At 36.4% G+C, this 26,023-nt stretch overlaps 1 protein-coding gene across 3 annotated transcripts in view; it reads left to right on the forward strand.

The window, feature by feature from the left end:
* The first annotated feature begins 7,487 nt into the window (after positions 1-7,487).
* LOC118150508 (uncharacterized) overlaps positions 7,488-26,023 on the forward strand; it is a 683,858-nt gene continuing 665,322 nt past the window's right edge. For all 3 annotated transcript variants that reach the window (XR_013531491.1, XR_013531492.1, XR_013531494.1), the window contains exon 1: positions 7,488-7,623. The gene's annotated coding sequence lies outside the window, so the exon portion shown is untranslated. The remainder of the gene's footprint in view (positions 7,624-26,023) is intronic.

Genomic DNA, 26,023 nt, shown 5'->3' on the forward strand with positions numbered 1-26,023 from the left:
AATCACAAATATCCCTGGGATTAATTTTCCCTGCAAATTGCCAGTTTGTGAGCTCAGCATCTAAAGCTTTTCTCTTCTACCTGTTCCCAACCAAAATTTCAATTTGGGTGATGTAGGGTATCTTACATGATTTTTAGAGAGAATGCAAGTAAAGTTAATTATTTCACATTTAGCTATAAATGACTAATAAGACTATTAACTATCTGGCAATTTAGGCAGCTACTCCTAATTTTCTGGTTATTCCTTGTTCTTCTAACCCTCAGGTCTTCTTATCTCTGAACTGGATCACAATAGCTATAATAAGACATTGGGTGGTATTTTCAGAGTCTAGAAGAAGGACATAAACAACCTCTGTAAGTATAAATAATAAAAAGTCTGTAAGTTTTGAAAATTGCCAATGATTGTTCACATACTATAATCATGGAAAAGACAGGAATCATCAATCATCATCACAGAGCAAACAAACAAGGAGAGTTCCAACGATGTTTCAAAACCGTATTTCACAGCTTCTCAAAACTGGCTCCTCATTAGAATTCTTCTGAATTCTTAGTAGCCAGGTGCCACTCTCCAGTCAAAATAAATGAGAGGCTCTGTAGGAGGGGCCCAGGTATTCATATATTATTTAAAAATTCCCTATATAGCTGCAATGCTTGGGGTAGAAAACTATTGCCAGTGCATCAAAGATACTACAGCCTCCATATCTGGTCATGCACAAAAGAAAAATCCTCCTTGCAGATCTTTTGAAGGGCTTGGCAAATATTTCTTTAACTTAGAATATGAAACCTTAGATATCTCCTTATTTCCCCACCAGGCCAAATCTACTATCTGCCACTTCATTCTTTGATTAAAATTCAGTTCCCCTTTAATCTCCAGCAAGCTCATATTATGGATTTAATCTGTGTTACCATTTGCTTTGATTCAAAATTTCTTTAATTACATTCAGGTCAAATTATTACATTTCAAATATATTCAATCCACAAAAATAATATGTGGCTTCTTTTACTGTTTTCTATTCATTTCTGTGATGGTTTGACAAGTGAAAGACAATTCCACAGGACATGTACATGATGGTAATAGATTATTCTACTTTATATAAAAAAATTTGGAATGAATAGCTCATCTTCAGTATCTCAGATGATGTTACAAGAAGGGAGAGTAGGAACAGGATAGTTTGAAGAAGGGACAGGGTAGATGAGGGCATTTTACATTAATTTTTTGTATTAATTTTCCCTATTATTTGCCAGTTTGTGAACTCACCATCTAAAAGCTCTTCTTTTCTACCTGCCCCCAACCAAAATTTCAATTTTGGTGATGCAGTTTATCTTATATGATTTTTAGAGATAATGCAATTAAAGTTAATTATGTCACATTTAGCTATGAATGACTAATAAGACTATTAACTGTCAGGCAAGTTTAGGCAGCTACTCCTGCTCTTCTAATCCTCAGGTCTTCTTACCTCTGAACTTTATCACAATAGATGTAATAGACATTGGGTGGTATTTTCAGAGTCTAGAAGAAGGATATAAACAATGTCTGTAAGAATAAATAATAGAAAGTTTGTAAGTTTCGAGAACTGCCAATGATATGCTTCTCACGTGGACCAGTTTTAAGTTACTACAGTCACAGGACATGACCCAAAGGTGTTTACAAGCAGTCCTCCCAATGAACTTCATTAGATTAAAACATAGTCATTAAATAGTCCACAGAAATGCATGTCCTGTATTTGTCTTTGGATAGTCCTATAGCTGTGGTCATCTGTCATAGTTAAATTATGCCCATTCTCATAATAGCACATCAGTTTCTAGGGAGTATAAAGGTCAGGTTTTACTGGCATGACGGAAATCAAAGGGTGATTTCATGTTCCTTAACTAGGGACAAATGGTTACAGCTATTAAACCTTTGAAACCATGTGCTATGATAAGCTTTATCTGTTAGAGGAAAAAGAAAATTCATGATACAAGCTTAATCTAATTGATGATGTATAACAAGGAACAACTTAGGTATTTAAGAAGTATTATATTCTTTACCATAACACAAGTCTCAATAGTTAAGAAGAGACAAAGTAAACAAATTTGGATGACTGGCTATCCTAACACCATTTCAATTTCCTAAATTATCTTGTTCTTGACAAAAATTCATACAGAGACTGTAAGAACTAAATATCTCAGCATCTCTTGCATCTAAGGATGGCCACATAGCATAGCAGTTCTTGCCATGAGACATAGAAATCAGTCTGCTGAAGGGAATCTGAAAGAGATGCAATCTGTGGTTTTCTTCTCCTTTCTTCTGGCCTCAAATTATAGCTGAACAGTGGCTATCAGCTTGTAATCAGAAAGAAAAGGCCAAGAGAATCATCAAGACACGAATCCTGATAGCACTGAAATGACACACCAATGCCAGAAAAGGGCTACCTCTAGATTTCTTGTTATGTAAAATTTGTTGAGGCCATAGTTAGTTGATTATTCTTTTACTTATAGTAGAATGAATACCTAACTTAAATCCAGCCTCAACAAAATAGTTTTTATTCAAAATTTGTATTTTCCCATCATTAATAATTCCAGTGTTTAGAAAAGATTTACCATACTTAACAAATAAACATTTAACAACTCTCTCTCAAAACAAAAAAGTCCTTATCATTAATACTGACCAACTTTTAGATTATAAATAACCCTGCTGTGTTAGTCTATTCTCACACTGCTATAAAGACATACCTGAGACTGTGTAATTTATAAGAAGGGAGGTTTAACTGAGTCACAGTTCCACCTTTCTGGGGAGGCCTCATGAAACTCACAATCATGGCAGAAGGTATGTCTTCACAGGGTGGCATGAGAGAGAATGAGTGCTGAGCAAAGGTTGAAACTCCTTATAAAACCATCAGATCTTGTGAGAACTCACTCACTATCATGAGAATAGCCTGGAGGAAACCACTCCCATGATTCAATTATCTCTATCTGGTCCTGCCCTTGACACGTGAGGTTTATTACAATTCAAGGTAAGATTTGGTTGGGGACACAGAGCCAAACCATGTCACCCACGATGGTAATTTTAAAATACCAGTATGATGTCACTGAAGCAGAGTTAGGGAAAGATTCACACAATTGAATCCCATGAGTCAATTCCAAACATCTCCAGCACACCACTAGATAGTCACCTGATAACTAACTATATTTTCACAAAACTATTAGAGTTCATTGTTTTTACTTTCAATATCATTGTAATAGAGAATAGCATTTATGTAGAGGGGAACGTAGAGATCAGAATTATTGATTGTCAAGATAAGTTGGCTAATTTTATTGAATTAAAAATTGCTGTCATAATTTATGTAAGTATGCATCACAATTCATGTTTAAGTAGGAGCTTAGAAGTTGTCCTGTCTCAAGCCAAACGTACTCATTTACTAAATATGCATAACTTCCAAGTGTCTCCTTGTAGGAAAGAATATAATCAAATTCACTCTCAGATCCGATAAAATTTAATACATAGATTTGAAAACAATGTGGGTATAATGTTAAATAACTTGAATGGAAAATTTTTTTAGCTCTCGTAAATATCCATAGTTCTATCTGTAATCGAGAATAAGAATGAATGATTCTCTAGTCTTCTTTTTTTTTTTTTTTTTTTGATTCTCTAGTCTTCTAACCAATCTTGTAATAGGACTGCTGTCATACCTAATTACCTAAGGCAGTAAAACTTACAATATAGTACAAGATACATTAGTAATTATTATCTATGAAAAGTATTACCTACAACTTCCTTAGCAAAGTCTCTGTGCAGAAGAATTCTTACATATTCATGCAAAGTGAAATCTTAACACTAAAGATTTTTGTTTGTTTTTACTTTTACTCACTAAAGCAGGTCTTCTACAAACATAAACAATGAAGTACCGGCTTTTTTGGGATAATATGAGAATATATTTTTCCTAGGATGAATAAGTACAAGCTTCATTACTAAAGTGACTCCAGATATTGAATGGCCTAGTAAGAAAATATTTTCTAATGTAATAATTGGCAGTTCAGAAAAGAACATACCTTCCACAATGTCTCTGATTTCCTGCTCATATGTTCCCTTGTAAAATCTCCAGTGTTTTTGTCTAATTTGATGCTTGTATTATTCTGAGAATATCTAAATGTTAGTGGTATAGTACTATAAGGTTACAATTTAAGAGCATTAGTTCAAACTGAAAAAATGAATTCAATTACATTGTATTCTTGTTTTAAGTAAGGATAGTTAAAATACTAAAGGTATAAATCTAATCTGTTTCAAAATAGTTATTTTGTCTACCATTTATACATTACTCTTTGTAACGAGCTCTTTATAATCACAATGTATCGATAAAACAAAATCTATCTACCTTTTGATATTGCAATATTTTATAGTTGGGATTTGTAATAAAATATGAATTATATCAATATGAAATTGGTCACCAGAAAGATCTTTGTTACAGTAGACCTCAAGATCAGATCAAAGATAATTTTTATTCCTTTTTTTTAAAGATAAAAAGTACTTAGCTGATCTTCTTCTGAAGAAAATATCTGAGTTTATTTCAAAAACCTTTCATGACAAACCCATAGGTACATTTTATTCAATTATTCATGTATTATCCTATGCCAGTAAAAGATCTAAAGATGTAGCAAGATGCTAAATGATTATAAACCACAAATATGTCAGAAGAGAAATCAGGACTAATTAAATTTACAACTGATTTTAAAAGATTAACAGCATGGAGCTGTATATGCTACACTGGGATATTTCTAATTACAGGAAAGTATCCAAATCAATAGATCAAAAACCCGTATTTGCTGTTTTCAAGCAAGAAAAGATAATTGCAAATGCATTATCTTGAAATGCTTTTAAATACTGAGATTTTATTTTTAAGTTATCTGTAGTTTATGTCTGAAAGAGTAAAAGTTCTGTTTCTGTTTCTAGTTAATCATTTTGTAATAAACAATTTTCTCCCAAGGCATAGGGAGTCCCGTGGGTAGTACGTACATTATGATTATTGAAGTCATGTACATCAACCATAATCAGTGAAAAGTATTGTTCCTTGAGGAAATGAATTAAGAGTATGAGGTTGTGATGGAAGAAATAATTGTCAAAGTTTCACATTGCTATGACTCCTCATCAAATGATGAGCTGAGACTAACATATAAATTCAATCTAATGAAGCACAAACTTGTATTATCAATGTACATTATAATCATCTCTGTCCTCAATTAAAAAAATCTGATTGCAATGTAACAAAAAATCTTCAATAGCGCTAATAAAATATGTTTAAACACCTTATGTAAAATTTATTTCTATATCTCTCAAAGCATTGTTACAACACGCTCTTGTCTAAATTTTCCTTGACATTTAACTAGGTCTAGACACAATCTAAACAAATTCTTAAGTGTGCTTTTTCTGGTATTACTGTTTGCCCCACCACATTATATTTTTGGTGTGCACAACAAGTAGCTACAAAAAAAAAATGTAGTGATAGTAGTCATCTTTTAACTTTAGAATTAAAGCAAAACAAAACTAATATACACATATACGTGTGTGTGCGTGTGTGTATTTATATATTCACATATATATAACAAAAATGCTCGTTTTATAAATGTACAGAAACTAAAATTTCAAAACAAATATTAGTTTATCTTTTACCTAAGGGCATCTAAACCCCTAAAGGAAATGACCTGTCAAAAAGAGAAAGATCTATACTGAAGATTAGATAACCTGTTGGACCTGTCACTGACCCCACCTGACTTAGATTTCCAACAAAAGCTAATTTCACAGATAAAAATATAACAATTCAATCTTTGCATTTTTAAAGTGACTTTCAATAGTGTCATCGAGTATGAAATGTTAGATATATGTAGATTAATTTTTCTTTAGATATAAAGTTAAACTACCCATTTCCAGGACATACAAATCTATATGAATGTTGTTTTCAGAATATCTTTGTGGATCCTTTTCTCATTTCCCCCATGCTCTGGCAAGTTTAGATATAGCACAATGATAAAGAGAATTAATTTGTAGAATTAATCCCTAAATTAACACATTTTTTTTCCAAAACAATTACCTGTAACAGATTTATAGTAGATATCCCTCTGCATTTTTCAGATAATTATAGCTGCAAGGTTATTGCCCAATAAAACGTATAAACAATAGCAATTTTAAAGCAATGTATGAAACTACCCAACGTATTTTTTCACATTATTATTTTAGGGTATCTACCTAAAGCCAACTCTATTAACCTTGGCGATGAATGCTATGGGCATTCTATTTAAGGAAGTTTTCCATTCTTCACTTTAAAATCTAAGAAGTTTGTTAGATAATCTAAATAATGGAGTGAAAAAAGAAGGAAACTGTGGTTTTAAATTCGAAATAATAACTGATTTCTTCACAAAACTCTCAGAGCCACCATTGTCTTGTGACTTACAGCAATCATTACCAACTCATACTACTTGTAATGAAATCAAGACCTTACTAAAATTCTGTAGAAATTCTGCTCTACTATCTTCTGAACACTTTGCTGGTCTGAAATTTACCCAACTCCTGTGTTTCTTACTAACGTTTGTTTTCATGCTCTTTCTTTTCACCTCACTTTAGAAATACACTTAGAGAGTGACTTTATACCTCTGTCCTCTTCAGCATCCAGCAATGTACATAAGAAATCTTGAATGGTCCTGTAATTTTAACTTCCACAATTTGGTGCGTCTCCAAAGGCGAGAGGAGAGGGTTCAGGCAGCTGAAAAACTTCAGGCTTGGGGAAACCTTAACAGCTGCTTCCATTTACAGCTTTAAAAACGTATCCTGGTTTACAAGTTTGCATATGTAGACCAGACTACCAAACACCAGAAGATTTATTACAAATGAAATTTACACGTACATGGGGGTGGGAAGCGCTGCAAAAACCTTAGACTTCTCACTTCTGCTGCTTTACCGGTTTTCAACTCGTGTGGTTGTACCTCGGGCATGCAAATCTTCCTGTCTACGGCTCTGACGTTTTCCATCAACAAAGCTGAGGTGAAACTTCTCAGATTTCTTTACGCTGCATTTGGCCACGCCCTGACAAGGCAAGCTGTCCTTCACCGTCCCTCCCTCCCTTCCTTAAGCTACCACAATGTTTATTTTAACTCAATCTAACCAATCCTTTGTGTTTAATTTTTTAAAACAAGTTACCATCCTGTAACAAAATTCAATATCCAGTGGGCTTTCTTCAATAAAAAATAAATAACCCCCCACTGATAACCACTTTGCCCAAGAGGAAAACTTGGATTTCAGCTTTCCCTGAGAGCAGCACTCCCTAATCCCTGGAACGCCGCACCCTGCATGGTTCCCCGCCCACCCCTCGCGCGGGGGCGCCCTGACAGTCCCCTGCTGCTCCTCTGCTGGGCGCCACAACTTTCCCCAACCTGTGCCAACTTCCAGGGCACAGCCTTTGCGGAGAGTAGCAGGGTACAGTGAATAACTCAGACACTAAAAAGCAAGGCAGCGGGGGTCCTACCAGCGCGGCTTTTGATGACGTCGGTGAATCCGTCCTCAGCGGCATTTTCTGGGGTCTCCTGCGGACCCCTCAGCTGTGCCATAACCAAACGCCACGCGCCCCGGCTTCCTCACGCCCCAAACTTTGGAAGGCAGGTGGGTCCGCGTGCGGTCCGTTTGATGTTCTCCTAATCAGGTCTCGCTGAAGATCCAGTGTGTCTGAGGATGGATTTTCCCTCCTCCCTAGGCCCTCAGCCACCGAGATGGGGATGCGGGGGGCGCGGGGCGGCTGAGGGGATCTTGAAAACGCAGAAACACAGACACCTTAGCGTGGGTTTCGTTGAAAGAGGGCGCTGTCAAAATGCCCACCCCATCCTTAGAGACGGAAAACAGGTGCTGTTCCCAGCTCCTGGCTCTAAAATAGAGTGGGCGAGGCCTGGAAGGTGAAAGCTGAGGAGGGACCTGGTGGTCAATAAATCCACAAGCAAGTTGGAGACTTGCTTTTCCACGCTGCGCAGAATCGATGCAAAAACAGGAGCAATTAGGGAGCCGCTTGCCAAAAGCAGCACATGAGGTCATGAATGATTTAGCGTTGCCACTTAGAAGATGACTACACTGAGAAGAAGGGTCACTGGTTTAAGCTATCTGGGTCACTTACATGTGTGTACCCCACTTTTGTACCCTGACATGAGTGCACTGACCAGACATGGGTAATACATGCCGAGGACTATCAATTTTCTTAGGAGATTTCACCAAAGCTACCCACTCTTCTATCAGTGCATATGTTCACTCTGACTGCCTCCTCCATTCCTTCCTCCCACCACTGAGGCTAGAATTAGATTGGACTATAAACAGCTCGTATGACTTTATTTTCTAAAAATTTCAGAAGTGACTTTCGTTTGGTTGGTATCCTTACTCCCTCCCCCACCTCCCCACACGCATAACTCACCCAGCATTTCTTCCTGCAGTAGCCCAATAACTTTAAATCCTATCCATCATCTGCTGAAGAAAAATTAACTTTGCAAGAAGGACTTGGCAAGAGACCTAGCAATAGCTAAGGATTTTCTTGTCTTGATTTCCTTTGCATTTTCATTCAACGTAAATTCTTACCCTTTTCTAAAACACTGGCTCTCAACTATGACTAGACATTGGAATTATCTGTGGAATTTTACATAAAACTGTTTCCTGGTTTTCACACCCAGAGATGCTGATTAGTTGTTCTGTTGATTCCAACGGGCAACAAAGTTTTAAAAACATTGATAAAATGGCCTGTCCACAGTCAATTTGGTGCCTTCTTTGAGACAATTTTGCCAGTGACTCTCTTCCATTCCTATTATAATACCTTTGATAAAAACCTAATACGTTTGCAGTCCTGTTTTTCATTGCCAAGTTGACTCTTTTCATGGCAGTAGATACTTTATTTGGACAAAAACTTAGTACTTAGGCTTAACTACAGAATTCCCTTAGATTAAACCTGCAGTGACTCTCAGGATGGGTTGTTAACTGGGTACCTTTCATTTACGTCTTGATCTTGAGAATTTATGCCTATTGGAAATCTACCTTTGTAGATAGGCAGATCTCTTAGGTTTCCCAAGTGCCCTTTCTTTTTAGACTCATCAGTTCTATTTTTTAATAATTTCAAATGGGAAATATTTAGAATTATAGCACAACTACTATTAAAGAGGCATATAACCGTATGAAACATATCCAGAATTAAAAAAAAAAAACCCAAGGGTTGTGACATAGTACATTTTAATATCACAAAGGCACTACAATTAGAAGAATATGGTATTGGCACAGGAAGAGACAAAATGGAAAAACAAAGTAGTGCTCAGAAATAGATCCAGCCAAAGGGAATGTACTAAATATGACATTTTCATTCATTCATTAAAAAACTGAATATGTAATGATTATCTTTTCATAAAGTTAGACTTTCTTAAACTAAAAAAAGTTCTGCATTGCAGATTCAAACACAAAAATGAAACCAAATAAGTGATGAATCCATAGCAGTTGGAGTTGTGGGGCATTCTTAACCCAAACACTATTTCCAGATGACTTTACGGAGAAAAATGGGCTGGGGGCAGTTGATCACACCTGTAATCCCAGCATTTTGGGAGGCCAAGGCTGGCAGATTACTTGAGGCCAGGAGTTGAAGACAGGCCTGGCCAACGTGGCAAAACCCAGTATCTACTAAAAATACAAGTTAGCTGGGCATGTTGGTGCCAATTTGTAATCCCAGCTACCTGGGAGGCTGAGGTAGGAGAATCACTTCAACCCAGGAAGTGGAGGTTGCAGTGAGCCAAGATCCAGTCAACTCACTCTAGCCAGACTCCATCTCAAAAAAAAAAAAAAGAAAAGAAAAGAAAAGAAAAGAAAAATGGCACTTCTAATACCAAAAAAAAAATTCTATAAAGTCAAATATAATATAATAGAGCAAAAAGGCAATAAACTGAGAAAATACTTAGAATGTCTATCACAAATGTGTAATATCTCTCTTTTAATAAAAGTCTACAAACTAATTTGAATACAAAAATATAATTTAGAAAGTTAATATATAATCTGAACAGAAAAGCCACAAAAGAGGACAGACAAATAACCAACACAATTATGAAGAGAGCCTACCTTCTCGCTGCCAAAAAGGTAAAATGAAATAGCATTTCCTCCTCATGAGCGGGACAAGAAAACAAACAGATGGAATAACATTCAGTGCTGGAATGGGTGTGAGAAAAGATCCTCTTAATAATCCCTACTGGTGAAGTATTGATATTCCTGAGAATAGCTATGGAAAAGTCCACAATCTTTTGCCCACCATTCCCTCCTAAGAATCTATCAAAAATAAAATCACTAGTATGTAAGAATATATGTAAGATTGTTTACTGAAGACTTATGTAAAAAAAACACATTCATTGAAATCACTCTAAATGTCTTTCAACTCAGAACTCACTGAAGCAATCTGATTATACCAAACAATGGGATATTTAGTACCTAGTAAAAAAGTATGTTACATACCCTATAAAAATCATTACCAGACTAAATGCAGTGCTATATTCAAAGAACAATATATCACAAAACGCTGAATGTATTTGGGCAAGGAGAGGTCATTTGTTTTCTTTTTCATTTCAGAAATTTTTAAAAATTTTTTGTGAGTACAGGATAGATATATCTATAGGTTATAGGAGATATTTTGATACAGGCACACAATATGTAATAATCATATCAGGGAAAATGGTATATCTATCACCTCAAGCATTTATTCTTTCTTTGTGTTACAGATACTCTTTAAGTTATTTAAAAATATACAATAAATTGTTTACTGGAGTCATCCTGTTTTGCAACCAAATACAGATTCATTCTATCTAACTGTACTTTTGTACCTATTAACCATCTCCACTCTCCATCCCATTACCCTTTCCCAGCCTCTGGTAACCAGCATTCTACTTTCTATCTTGATGAGTTTTAATTTTTAGCTTGCACAAATAATAAAGAGCATGCAAAGTTTGTCTTTCTGTGCCTGGCTTATTTCACTTAACATAATGACCTCTGGTTTGATCTATGTTGTTGCAAATGACAGGATCTCATTTTTTGTGGCTGGATAGTTCTCCATTTTGTATACGTACCACATTTTCTTTGTCCATTTATCTTTTGATGGACACTTAGGTTGCTTCCAAATCTTGGCTGTTGTGCTAGTATTGCAATAAACAAGAGAATGCCGTTATCTCTTTGATATACTGATTTTCTTTCTTTTGGATATATACCTAGCAATGAGATTGCTGAATTATATGTCAGATCTATTTTTGGTGTTCTAAGAAACTTCCAAACTCTTCTACATAGTGGTGGCACTGATTTACATTTCCATCAACAGTATAAGAGGATTCCCTCTTCTCCACATTCTCACCAGCATTTGTTATCTTTTGGATAAAAACAATTTTAATTGGGATGAGATGTTATTGTAGCACTTGAAAGCCAATTGATGTGATCCCTCACATTAAAAATATGAAGGATAAAAACAGAAAGTATTGGAAAAAATTAACTCCCTCGCATGAGCACGTGCACTCGTATGCACATACACACACACACACACACACACACCCACCCACACGCACACCCTTCCTGGGAAACAAGGAGTAGAAGAGATGTAACTTGATCTGATAAAATGTATCTACAAATTATCTAGAACAATGTATTTAGTTAGCATACTAAGTATAGTAAGTCAGGGAAATGAAATTAAAGGTATACAGATAGAGAGAAAAAAATGATTGTTATTTACAGACTAAATATGCATAGGAAATTCAAAGAACCCTCAGATAAAGTACTAGAATTAATAAGTGGATTTAACAAGGTTTCTGGATACCATGTGAATATCCAAAAGTTAATTGTAATTTTCAAGAGTGAACAATTGGAAAGTGGTTTTTAAAAAATAATGCCATCAATAAGTCAAATATAAATAAATGTATAAAATATGTTTGAGATATCTAAGCAGAAACATATTATGAATAAGAAGATTTAAAGAAAATCTATCTAAATGGAAGACTATATCATGCTCATGGGTTGGCAGAATCAATGTTACAAAGATGTAAACTCCCACAAATTGATCTGTAGAGTCAATGAAATCCTAATCAGTCCCATCAGGAGTGTGTGTGTGTCTGTGTGTGTGTGAGCGTGTGCATGCACATTATAAAAATTTATATGGACATGCAAAGGGCCAAAATAGCCAAGGCAATCTTTAAAAGAACAAAGTGGGAAGTTTTATACTAACAGATATTACCCATTATTATGAAACAATTGAAATTCAAACACTGTGTTTTTGGTGTGAGTACAGATAAATAGAACAATGGAACAGAAGAGAGAGTTTAAAACCAGGCTCACACATATATGGTTGCCTGATTTATAGCAAAGGTGACACTGTAGTTCAGTAGGCAATGAATCGCCTTTTCTATAAATTATGTGGGGTCAACAGGAGATTAGATTTTAGACTTAAATGTGAAAGCTGTGAATGAAAAAAATGATTCTAGAAGATAACATAAGAAAACAGCTTCATGACCTTGGTGTGCACATTTTTTAAACAAGATATAAAATCTCCAGCTTAAACATATTGGCGTATTGGCTTCCTTAAAGCAAAAAATTTTACTCATCAGAAGGCTTCACCAGCAGATCACAGAGTGGGAAATGAATGATATATTAACAAAATGTTATATAAAACAAGCACATTATACTTTAATATTTCTAGGATCTCATTAAAAAATAAAACTATGAGTCTATGTTTTGTTTAAATAAGCAACTATAGAAAAAAGGGAAACTATGAGATTATAAAAGGGAAGGAATATTTTTGAGCCTCTGAGCTGCTTAAGGTTCTAAAGGCTGATAGAATAGGTAACTGGAAATATTGCTTATTTCATTCTTTGAAAACATTTTCAAAAGTTAGTTTGAAATCTGCCTGGAAACTGTCTGGTGAAGATGATCAAGGCAATGAAGAAGCAGCTATTAAAATCCTTAAAATCTTTCTTATTCTAAATCCACACTGTTGTATTAGCATATTGGCTTCATTAAAACAAGAGATTTTATTCATCAGAAAGCCTCACTAAGAGGCAGAGAGACTGAAAAAGGAGATCACAGAATAGGAAATGATATTTGTGTATATGCTGAAAAACCAAAAAACAAAAACAAAAAAATTAGTATCCGGAACATATTTTAAAAATTCGTAAAAGTAAATAAAAATATATTTTTAACAAAATGAGTGAAATATTTTAAAATTTGTTGCACCACAAAGATATCAGAATGGCCAATAAAAATATGAAAGAGCCAGAAACAGCAGCAGTTGTCTATATTCCCATCTACTCGGGAGGCTGACACAAGAGGGTTACTTTAGCCCAGGAGTTTGTGTCTAGCCAAGAAAACTTAGGGAGACCTTGTCTCTAAAAAAAAGGATGTTTAACATTGTGAAAGGATCAAGTAATTAATATTAAAACCACAAAGCAAAACAAATACACACCCATTGTAATGGCCATAATCAAAATGTAAGAAAAAAACAGAACTAAAAATACTAAGTATTGTTGGAAGTGTGATGTCATCGGAAAATATACACTGTTTATGGGAGTGAAAATTGACCTTACTGCTTTGACAAACTATTAGTAGAACATACTAAAACAAAAATTTTGCAATCTGCTTGACACATAAATTCAACCACTAAGTATATAATCAAAAATGACAAAGATACACGAAACAAAAGATAGGAACAGTAAGGTTCAGTGCAGCATTTGTCTTAATAGCCAAAATTAGAAATAACCCTTATACACTTCAACATTAAAATTAATAAAGATACACAACTCTTCAAGGAAATGAATGCTATACAGAAATAGAAATGAATGGACTACTGATACATGCAATAACATGCATGGACATCACAAACATAATTTCAGTTAAAGAAACCAAACACAAAAGGTATATATTATGTAATTATATTTATGCAAGGGTTAAAAGTAGAGAAAACAATCCTATGCTAAGGGAAGACCAGGTAGAAACAATTTATGGTGATAGACGATAAAAGTGGTTACCTTGAAAGGGAAGCAATGTTTGGGACCAGACAACAAAAAAGCTTGTGAGATTCTTGTAATGCCTCTATCTTGATCTCAGTGTTGTATATACTCGATGTTAATTGTATAAAAAATAATGAAGTTGTATATTTATGATTCATATAATTTTATGTATTTTTATGTGTCATATTCAATTTTTTTGAATAAGCACAGTTTAAAGTTACCTGTAAATATTTTTAGATATATTTGTGGAATGCTGTATGCAAAGAGCAAACTACGGTTTGATATTTATGATATTTCACTGAAAAAAAAAACCCTATATTATGTGAGTGTATATATTGTTTCAATAAGCAACTTTACAAAAACATGTATGAACACACAAAGGGGAAACTATGACATTATAAAAGTGAAGCAAGATTTTGTGAACATCTGAGCTGCTTAAGCTTCTAAAGCCTGTTAGAGTAAGTGGCTAGAAAAGTTGCTCATTATTTTATTCTATTGTAAACATTTTCAAAAATTAGTTTGAAGTCTGCCTGGAAACTGGTGAAGATGATCAAGCAATAATCATCTAACAGTCTTCCATATTTCAATTCTAAACTGTTGTATTTATTTCAACAAATATAAAAATAGATTTCCTAACATTTTCTTATTCAAAAATGTTGAGGTTAGAATAATTCTCTTTAGATGAGCCATTTACATCTAGATGACTGCTTAACTGGCTCATACAAATTTCAGATATTGTTCCCTTAGGATATTGTCCAGAGTAAAAGAATTCCATGGACTCCTGCAGAATGTTCAGTTACTCTACACCACAGAATGCATTTGCACCTAAGGAGATAAGAGACATTCAAATAATATCATATCAAAGAGTTTTTTTCAGATTACCAGCTAAAGCCATTTATTATTATTTTCTTTTATTATACTTTAATTTCTGGGATACATGTATAGAACATGCAGGTTTGTTACATAGGTATACACATACCATGGCAGTTGGTTATACCTATCAACCTGTCATCTACATTAGGTATTTCTTCTAATACTATCCCTCCCCTAGTCCCCAAACCCCCAGCAGGTTCTCGTGTGTGATGTTTCACTCCCTGTGTCCATGTGTTCTCATTGTTCAACTGCCACTTATGAGTAAGAATGTGCAGTGTTTGGTTTTCTGTTCCTATGTCAGTTTGCTGAAAATGATAGTTTCCAGCTTCATCCATGTCCTTTGCAGCAAACTAACTCCAAAGGACATGAACTCATCCTTTTTTATGGCTGCATAGTATTCCATGGTGTATAAGTGAAGCCATTTATTTTATGAACTGTCCAAACTAATATAAACAATATAGTATGATTAACCAAAACTTCTCCAATTTAATTGTAAATGGATTATTATATCTTAGAAATTCTCAAATATGACACATATGTATTACACTAAAAATAAGCCTTCCATGAAGTTTCATGTACTTTCCTTTAGCAGATAATGCTGAACTCTATTTTAGATACATGTTTTATGTACTGTCATCACTTTATATAGAAATATACATCGATTGCATGAGAGAACTTTCATGTATCAACATGGCTATTAGTTTTCTCTTAAAAGAAATATTTTAGAAAACAGAGTTAGAAATATGTGTATTTTAGGGATGCAGAGAAAGCATTTTTCCCTAGGAGACTGGAAATTTAGTTTATATTTTTAGATTCCTGTCGTGGGTTCTGCAAATGTTTCTAAGAAACATTTTCTACACAATCAAGGATAATTTGAATCACAACATCTTCTTATTCTTCCAAATGTATATTTTTTAGGGATCTCTTTGAAATTTTTGACTACTAGAATGATCTAAATTTAAGCATGCACTTGCCTTCTGGTGTGTCCTCAGACTGGGTGAGTTCTGGGAGAAGAGGGAATGTTGCCTTAGTAATGATGATCTAATAATGCTAGAGCTAAAACGTAGGTGTTAGGCTTTTTTGTTAATTATCTAAAATGATTCAATATCCCTTGCTCCTCAAGATCAGTTTCATAGATTGAATCTTGTAAAGCGGTTAATTTTTCTCATCCTTATTGGTCATCATACTAAGTCCTAGAGGTACGAAATGGCCAAGAAATTATACCTCTTGATCAGGCAGTGCCAAAGTTCTGGAAGAGCATGTGGAACTGAAGATGTTGCTGTTATAATTTTTGGAAATGCAATTTGTCACATGGTAAAGAAAAAAAATGATGCTCTGTGTGTTTAAAAGGGAGATTTGGATGAATGATCAGGATTTCTTTCTAGACTTGGTTCATATCAAATTTATTTCCTATTTGTATCAATCATCTTAAAGAGACCATTACTGTCTGCAATCTAATTTTTGGATTTTTACCTTGGCCTGAAATTTTCACTCAGAAACTAGTATCCTTCCTTCTTTTACTTACTAAGCTGACCTTTGACTTGACAATATGGACTTCTGGAAGCAGCTGTGCTATAACTGTGTCTCAAAATGTTTACTCCTCAACAGTTATCTAATCAGGAATGACTATGCATTTGATAATTTTTGGCAAATACTGAGTCTCCAAAATAGAATAGTTTTAGAATTGCTGATGGTAGTAGCTAGTTGGTAGTTTATTTTAGACTTTTATAACAGAAAATGAAATTCAGAGTGTTCTCTATGTCACATAGAAAATTAGTGACAGATCTATAACTGGAAGTAGATTCTGACACGAGAAATAGAAGGAACACAATTTATTTGGGAGGCAATACCTGGTAATACTTTGCGGCATAACAAGCCACTTCAAAGTACAGTGGCTTAAAACAATAACAGCTTTTATTTGTTTACAAATTTGTAAATTTGGACAGCATTTGACATGAACAACTGATCTCTGACTCAGATGGTGTCATAGGTTGTGGCTCAAAGGCTGAGAACTAGAAATTTCTAAAGACATATTCCCTCCTCACTCACATTTTGGTGGTTGATGCTAGCTGCTAGTTTCGACCTTTGCTGGGTTTGTGGTCAGAAGGCTTATACATGGCCTTTCTGGGTATCTACTTGGCTTCTTCAAAGCAAAGAGGCTGGCGCCCAAGGTGATGGTTAGAAAATAGAAAGCCAGGAAGAATCTGTAATATCTTTTATAGCCTAACTTGTAAGTCACCCAACATCACTTCAGCCACATTAAAGTCATGAAGCCCAATCACTAAGGCCTCATACTTGGAAGTCCCATGTCTCTGAGTTCATTTTCTGCCCCTTTCTCTGTCTTACTTTGCTCCAGCTATACCCATGCCTCATAAAATAGTCCGCCCTCAAAGATTATGTGTCTTGCCTTGCAAAAAACTAAACCATTCATAAACAGACAAAAATGATTCACCTTATTGAGATGGGGGCTAATTTTTTCCAGTATCTCATTACAACTTGATAATTGTATATGTGTTTGGGTGTATATGTGTAATAGGGTATTTATTAAGCATCTGGTATATCTAGGCACTGAGTTTGATACCCAAAATATAGAGGTAAGTAGACAGTCTCATCCTATGAAACTTCCAGTGTCCTGGGGGAGGTAGGAAAACATTGATCAAACAATCACAGAGATATAACCTTACAGATATGTCAGATATATGTTGCTTTAGTGCCTATAATAGCAACAATTGGCTTCTTTGGAAGAGGGTAAAGGGCTTATTTGAGGAAGTGATCATTCACTTGAGATCTATAGACAAGAGCTAACTAACTGAAAGATTTATTTTTGAATTCCTGTTAGGGAAAATGACCTACTCCTGATAGCCCTGTAAATATAAAATATATATTTCAAACTTAATATGTCCAAAATATGGCTTGATCTCTCCTATCTCCACCAGACATGGTCTTCCAAATGCTGCCTTCATCACTGAATAGCAGCACCAAGATTCCAGTTTTTCAGGCTCTAAGACTTAATTCTTTTTTATATCATTGTTAATATTATTCTTTAATGTTCAGTTTACTCTTCATACCTTACCTTCAAATATATCCAGAACCTGACGATATTTTCCCCGATCTGTCATCATCACTCTGCTGATATGTTGCATAACCTTGTATATGTTTTTCACTGGTTTGTAACCCATTAGTGAGTCATAAAATTCATTCATTTATGCCTTGTAAATAGCAGTAAAACAATACCATAAAATATAATAGAAAATATTGAATTACATAATGCAAAGGTCAGTTTTGTGTAAAACATGTATTTCTATTTTATTTATGAATATATAGACCTATATATATATGTACATGTGTATCCATATATGCTGAATCTCAACATAAAATACTCTTACTGTGTATGTATTTAAAAGAAAAGTATTTGGAGTCTTCCTGCTTCATCTTTTAGCCTCACTGGAGACTACTCTGAAAACAGTAATCAGAGGGATGCCCTCTATAGGCAATAAATTTTAATTAATTAAAAATATAAGGCACATAAAGATACATCTCTATTCAAAATACTTAAGGGACTCCCATTTCACTAAAAATAAAAGCCGGCCGGGGGCGGTGGCTCAAGCCTGTAATCCCAGCACTTTGGGAGGCTGAGGCGGGTGGATCACGAGGTCAAGAGATCGAGACCATCTTGGTCAACATGGTGAAACCCCGTCTCTACTAAAAATACAAAAAATTAGCTGGGTATGGTGGCGCGTGCCTGTAATCCCAGCTACTCAGGAGGCTGAGGCAGGAGAATTGCCTGAACCCAGGAGGCAGAGGTTGCGGTGAGCCGAGATCTCGCCATTGCACTCCAGCCTGGGTAACAAGAGCGAAACTCCATCTCAAAAAAAATAAATAAATAAATAAAATAAAATAAAATAAAAGCCTATTGTAAGTCATTACAGTGACCTGTGAGTCACATTTTTAGGTCATACTTTCTGCCTTTCTCTTAACCTCATCTCCTGCTACTCTCACACTTGCTCATCAAACCCAGTGAAACTGGTCTTCTTGCTGTTTGTAAAACACTCCCAGCACGTACCAACATTAGAACTTTCGCACTTATTGTTTTACCTGCCTAAAGGTACTTCCCTTTATATAACTTCATGTCTTCCTCTTTGGCCTCTTTCATGTTTCTTACCTTCTCATTGAGTCATCCATAGCCGTCTATTTTAAATTGCTGTTATTTATCTTCAATGCTCTACAGTCCCCATCATCTTTGCCTATTTTTTATATTTCTCCATAACACTTATAATATCTGATGTACATGCGTTTTACTTATCTGATTATTTTCTGTTTCGCTCAACCCACGGTAGATTGTATGCTTCATATGGTAATTAGTTTTGTCTATACTGTAATCCACACAATTCCCAATGAGTAGTACTGTCACTATTACGTAGAAGGTAATCAATGTGTTGTTGAATGGATGGAGGGAGGGAGGGAAGGAGGGAGAGAAGCTGACTGGCTGGCTGGATAAAAAAGCAAATGAAAGAAAAAGAATTCCAAGGATTGGGAATGAGATGTAAAACAATTCTCTAAGGCCAAGTGTGACGGCTCATGCCTGTAATCCCAGAAATTTGGAGGTCAAGGTAGGCAGATCATCTGAGGTCAGGAGTTCCAGACCAGTCTGGCAAACATGGGGAAAGCCCGTCTCTACTAAAAATAGAAAAAATAGCTTGGTGTGGTGGAACATGCCTGTAATCCCAGCTACTTGGGAGACTGAGGGAGGAGAATCACTGGAACCAGGGAGGCGAAGGTTGAAGTGAGCCAAGATTGTGCCACTGTACTCCAGCCTGGGTGAAGGAGCAAGACTCCAGCTCAAAAAACAACCACCACCACCACCACAACAACAACAATAAAAAGACTCTCTAGCTGGAGAGTCAACAGAGGATGGAGGACGCTTTGGTCCATGGCCATAAGAAAGAATGAAAAGAGGCCAGTGTAGCTAGAGAGGAAGGAATGAAGTAAGGACTGGGATGGTGGAGTATATATGGCTAGAGAGGTGTTCAGGAGCAAACCAAAAAGCACCAAAACACAAAACTAAGGGAATTACTCTGTATCCTAAAAACACCTGGAAGCCTTTGGAGGCTTTTACATTTGGGAAAGTGGTGGAGGGTTCAAGAACAATGGATGATACCATTATCTTATTCACATTTTAAACAATAGGGAAGAACAATAATTCGGGAATATGGTTTAGTCCTAGTGAGAGAAACTATATCTCTCATCAGTTTAATCTGACTCTCATAACGTCCCTAGATCCTAAATGGTGCTAGTCACATTTCTGTGTCAGTTCTTTGCTTACGTGTATAATTCATTGACTATTTTATCATTTTATTTAATTTTTATTTTTCTGTAAATTATTGGGATACAGGTGGTATTTGGTTACATGTGTAAGTTATTTAGTGGCAATTTGTGAGATTTTAGTGCATCCATCACTAAAGCAGTATACACTGCACATTTGTAGTCTTTTATCCCTCGCACCACTCCCAGTCTTCCACCCATCTCCCCAAAGTCCATTGTATCACTTATGCCTTTGCATCCTCATAGCTTAGCTTCTACATATCAATGAGAACATAAGACGTTTGGTTTTCCATTCCTGAGATACTTCACGTAGAATAATAGTCTCCAATCTCATCCAGATCACTGCAAATGCTGTTACTTCATTCCTTTTTATGGCTGGTTTCATTGAATGAGTTAAGGAGGGTTCCTTCTTTCTCTCGCTTGTGGAATAGTGTCAAAAGAATTGGTACTAATTCTTCTTTGAATTTCTGGTAGAAATCTGCTGTGAATCCATCTGGTTCTGGACTTTTTTTGTTTGTAATTTTTAAATTACAGTTTCATTCTTGCTTCTTGTAATTGGTCTGTTCAGGGTATCTAATTCTTCCTGATTAAAGCTAGGAGGGTTACATTTTTCAAGGAATTTATCCATCTCTTCTAGCTTTTCTAGTTTATCTGCATAAAGCTGTTCATTGTATCCTTGAATGATCTTTTGTATTTCAGTGGTATCATTTGTAATATTTCCTGTCTCGTTTCTGAATGAGGTTATTTGGATTTTCTCTCTTTTCTTGGTTAATCTTGCTAATAGTCTATCAATTTTATTTATCTTTATAAAGAACCAGCTTTTTGTTTCATTTATCTTTTGTATTTTTGTTTTGTTTCAGTTTCATTTAGTTCTGCTCTGATCTTGGTTATTTCCTTTCTTCTGCTGGGTTTGGGTTTGGTTTGTTCTTGTTTCTCTAGTTCCTTGAGGTGTAACCTTTGATTGTATGTTTCAGACTTTTTGATGTAGGCATATAGGGCTATGAACTTTCCTCTTAGCACCGCCTTTGCTGTGTCCCAGAGGTTTTGATAGGTTGTGTCATTATTGTCATTCAGTTCAGAGAATTTTTAAATTTCCATCTTGATTTCCTTTTTGACCCACTGCTCATTCAGGAACAGGTTATGTCCATGTATTTGCATGGTTTTTAAGGTTCCTTTTAGAGTTGATTTCCAGTTTTCTTCCTCTGTGGTCTGAGAGAGTTGTTGATATAAGTTCAATTTCCTTAAATTTATTGAAGTTTGTTTTATAGCCTATCATATGGTCTAACTTAGAGAAACTTCCATACACTGTTGAAAAGAATGTGTATTCTGCGCTTGTTGGATGAAATGTTCTGTATATATTATTGATAAGTCAATTTGTTCCAAGGTATAGTTTAAATTCATCGTTTCTTTGCTGACTATCTGTCTTAATGACCTGTCTAGTGTTGTCAGTGGAGTACTGAAGCCCCCTCTATCATTGTGTTGCTGTGTATCTCATTTCTTATGTCGATTAGTAATTGTTTTATGAATTTGGGAGCTCCAGTGTTAGGTGCTTATATGTTTAGGACTGTGATATTTTCCTGTTGGTCAAGGCCTTTTACTGTTATATAATGTTCCTCTTGGTTTCTTATAACCTCTGTTGCTTTAAAGTTTGTTTTGTTTGATATTAGAATAGCTATCCCTGCTCACTTTTGGTGTCCATTGCATAAAATGCCTTTTTCCACCTTTTTACTTTAAATTTATGTGAGTCCTTATGTGTTAAGTGAGTATCCTGAAGGAAGCAGATAGTTTGTTGCTGAGTTCTTATCCATTCTGCAGTTCCGTATCTCTTAAATGGAGCATTTAAGCCATTTACATTCAATGTTAGTATTTAAACCTTTGCATTCATTGTGTTCTTTATTGCCTGTGAGCTTTGGGGGGGGAGGTTGTTTTGTTGTTTACTTTTGCTTTTTAGCTTGTATTTGTTTTATAGGTCCTGTGTGATTTATGCTTTAAAGGGGATGTTTTGATGTGTTTCCAGGATTCCTTTCGAGATTTAGAACTCCTTTTAGCAGTTTTTGTAGTAGTGTCTTGGTAATGGTGAATTCCCTCAGCATTTGTTTGTCTGAAAACGATTGTATCTTTTCATTATATATAATGCTTAATTTCTCTAGATACAAAATTCTTGGCTGATAATTGTTTTGCTTGAGGAGGCTGAAGACAGGGCCCCAATCCCTCCTAGTTGTGGGGTTTCTGCTGAGAAATTTGCTGTTAATCTGATAGGTTTTCCTTTACTGGTTACCTGGTGCTTCTGTCTCACAGCTCTTAAGATTCTTTCCTTCCTCTTAACTTTGGATAACCTGATGACAATGTGCCGTTTTGTGATGAATTTACCAGGTGTTCTTTGTGCTTCTTGTATTTGGATGTCTAGGTGTTGTACTGGCCCGAGCATAGAAAGTCAATACCAAGACAAAAAAGTGTGCCAAATTGCAGGGTCTTTATTGCCGGCTGACACGGAGGACTCGCGTCTCTCCAACCTGTGGCCTTGAAAGGAGGGTGTCAAGACCTTTTATAACAATAAAAACCACCTCTTGAGTGAGGGTGAGGGGCGGGATGGGGGTGAGGGGCTTCAGAGGTTCTGAGGGCTAGTGGATTTTGTGAATCACCTCCTGGGCGGAGATGAGCGTGAGCGGCTCCGGACACTCCAAGGGCCAGGGGACTTTTGACATTCTGATTGTTACTTATGTGGTTCACAAAACTCAAGATTAGCATTTGTTTACACATTGTCTGGGTAAAGTGGAAAGTACAGTCCTTAATTACTTATTACAAGTCGCAGGGGACAAGATGGCTTGGGTTTGGACTGCTTGCCTGTCACATTTGAGCTACAGAGAGAAGTTTCAACAGAAAGCCGAGGTATGGTTGAGGTATGCAGTTTTATGGGGCTTTTACCATGTCACATAGGTCTCTAGCTAGGCTGGGGAATTTTTCCTTGATTATTTCCCCAAATATGTTTTCCAAGCTTTTAGAGTTCTCTTCTTCCTCAGAAACACCAATTATTCTTAGGTTTCGTTGTTGAATATAATCCCAGACATCTTGGAGGCTTTGCTCCTATTTTATTATTCTTTTATCTTTGTCTTTGTTGAATTGGGTTAATTCGAAAACGTTGTCTTTGAGCTCCGAATTTCTTTCTTCTACTTGTTCAATTCTATTGCTGAGGCTTTCCGGAGCATTTTACATTTCTAAATGTATGTCCACAGTTTCCTGAATATTTCATTGTTTTTACTTTATGCTATAGATTTCATTGAATATTTCTCCCTTTACTTCTTGTATCAGGTTTTGGATTGCCTTGCATTGGGCTTTGCTTTTCTTTGGTCCCTCCCTAATTAGCTTGATAACTAACCTCCTGAATTCTTTTTCATGTAAATCGGGGATTTCTTCTTGGTTTGGATCCATTTCTGGGGAACTAGTGTAATTTTATGGGAGGGTGTTCAGCCTTGTTTTGTCATATTAGCCGTGTTGGTTTTCTGGTTCCTTCTCATTTGAGTAGGCTTTGTCAGAGGGAAGGTCTAAGGCTGAAGGCTGCTGTTCAGATTATTTTGTCCGATGGGGTATTGCCTTGATGTATTACTCTCCTCCTTTTCCCATGGAGGTGGCTTTCTGTGAGCTGAACTGCAGCAATTGTTGTCTTTCTTCCGGGTCTAACCACCCAGCAGGTCTACCCTGCTCCAGTCTGTTACTGGGGGTTGTGACACTCTGTTCACATCACAGAGTTCTGTGATGTGAACTGTCTGTGGGTCTCTCAGCCATGGATATCAGCACCTGTTCTGGTGGAGGTGGCAGAGGGTGCAATGAACTCCATGAAGGTCCTTAGCTTTGATGATTTAATGCTCTACTTTTGTACCAGGTGGCTTCCTGCTGGGAGGTGGCACTTTCTAGAAAGCATCAGCTGTAGTAGTGTGGAGAGGGACTGGTGGTGGGCAGGACCCTAGAACTTCCAAGATTATATGCCCTTTGTCTTCGGCTGCCACAGTGGATAGGGAAAGACCATCAGGTGGGGGCAGGGCTACACATGTCTGAGTTCAGACTTTCCTTGGGCAGGTCTTGCTGCAGCTGCTGTGGGGAAGGGGGTAAGATTCCCAGGTCACTGGAGTACCTAGGAGGATTATGGCTGCCTCTTCTGAGTCATGCAGGTTATCGGGGAAGTGGGAAATAGCTGGCAGTCACATGCCTCATCCAGTTCCCATGCAAACAGAAGGGCCGATCTCTCTCCGGCCATGTCCACCTCCTCCCCAACAACCCTGAATCTTTTTCTAGGTGGAGGGCTAGAGGGGCTTGAAAACTTGCCTGAGGCTATCTACCTCCCAGCTGCCAAAGAAAAGGGCTTTAGTCCCCCCATCCACCTCTGAGAAGTCTGCCCCTGGGATTCGCACCCTTCCCAGAGTTCTGCCCAGGAGGCTTCTTGCCCCATTCAAATTGTAACAAGGCTCAGCTAGAGAATTTGTTCTCCTTATGAAGTTTTACTCCCTGTTCCTCCCACCACCCTCCCAGTGAATCCCTGTGGTACCAGGCAGGAATGGGCTGCTTGAGGACCCAGCAAGCTCCCAGGGCCTTTCTGCTGCTTTCTCTACCCCTGTATTTTGCTCGGCTCTCTAACTTGACTCAGCTCCATGTAAAGTCAGAAACTTGTCCTGTAAACAGGTCTTCAACTTCTTCAGTACTGGTGTGTGTTTGGGAGAGGAGGGTCTCCTTTTCCCACTTTTGTAGTTGGGGCACCCACGGTATTTGGGGTGTCTCCCAGGTTCTGAAGGGGCATTCTGCTTCCTTCAGAGAGTCTGTGAGTCCTCTCGGGATTGCTGATTTGTTCTTGCAGTTGATCTGGAGCTAAAATTCACAGTGCAAGTCTCCGGATGCTGCTCTGTCTGGAGCTGCAGTCTAGTCCTGCCTCCTGTCCGCCACGATCTCCTCCAGCTCCTGATTCATTCACATGTGAGAAACCCTTCAAATTTATGCTTCTGGAAACCCTGAGAATGTAAAGATCATGGCATTATTCCAAGAAGAGCTGTAGGTTTATTTCATGTACTTTATTAAGCAAGATGCAAGTTAGATGTTATGATTTTCTGTTATAAGTTTTTTCTGTGTCTATAATTTGAAGATTATAGTATACTCAAAGCATTAGCTTTGGGCTTAATTATAATTGTATTATCCAAAGAACTTCCTATATTATCCAAATTTAAAGATAAAAAAGTCTTTTAATAACGATTGATTGCTGAAAGCAAAAACAAAAGGAATATATAATTATACTTTACACAGAAAACCTTACTCAATTTAACACATACTGGATACACACACATACACATACATGTGCGCGCACACACACACACACACACACACCCTCCACAACATGCAATTAGCCTGGTGGGCTATAAGTAGAGTGAGTAAAAAATAAGCTACATTGTTTTATTTTTATTGTGTTAATGCAGTAATGAAATTAAAATAAATGTTATAGCTTCTTTTGAAAAGTGTCTGTTCATGTAATTTGCCTTCTTTTTAATGAGGTTATTTGTCTTTTTCTTGTAAATTTATTTAAGTTTCTTATTGATGCTTGATATTAGACCTTTGTCAGACCCACAGTTTGCCAAAGTTTTCTCCCATTCTGTGGGTTGTCTGCTCACTCTGTTCATAGTTTCCTTTGCTATGCAGAAGCTCTTTAGTTTAATTAGATGCCATTTGTCAATTTGCGTTTTTGTTGCACTTGCCTTTGGCATCTTCTTCATGAAATCTTTGCCCATGGCTACGTCCTGAATGATATTGCCTAGGTTGTCTTCCAGGCTTTTCTGGTTTTGGGTTTTACA

The sequence above is a fragment of the Callithrix jacchus genome, chromosome X (genome assembly GCF_049354715.1).
Source record: "Callithrix jacchus isolate 240 chromosome X, calJac240_pri, whole genome shotgun sequence".
NCBI classification, from domain to species: Eukaryota; Metazoa; Chordata; class Mammalia; order Primates; family Cebidae; genus Callithrix; species Callithrix jacchus.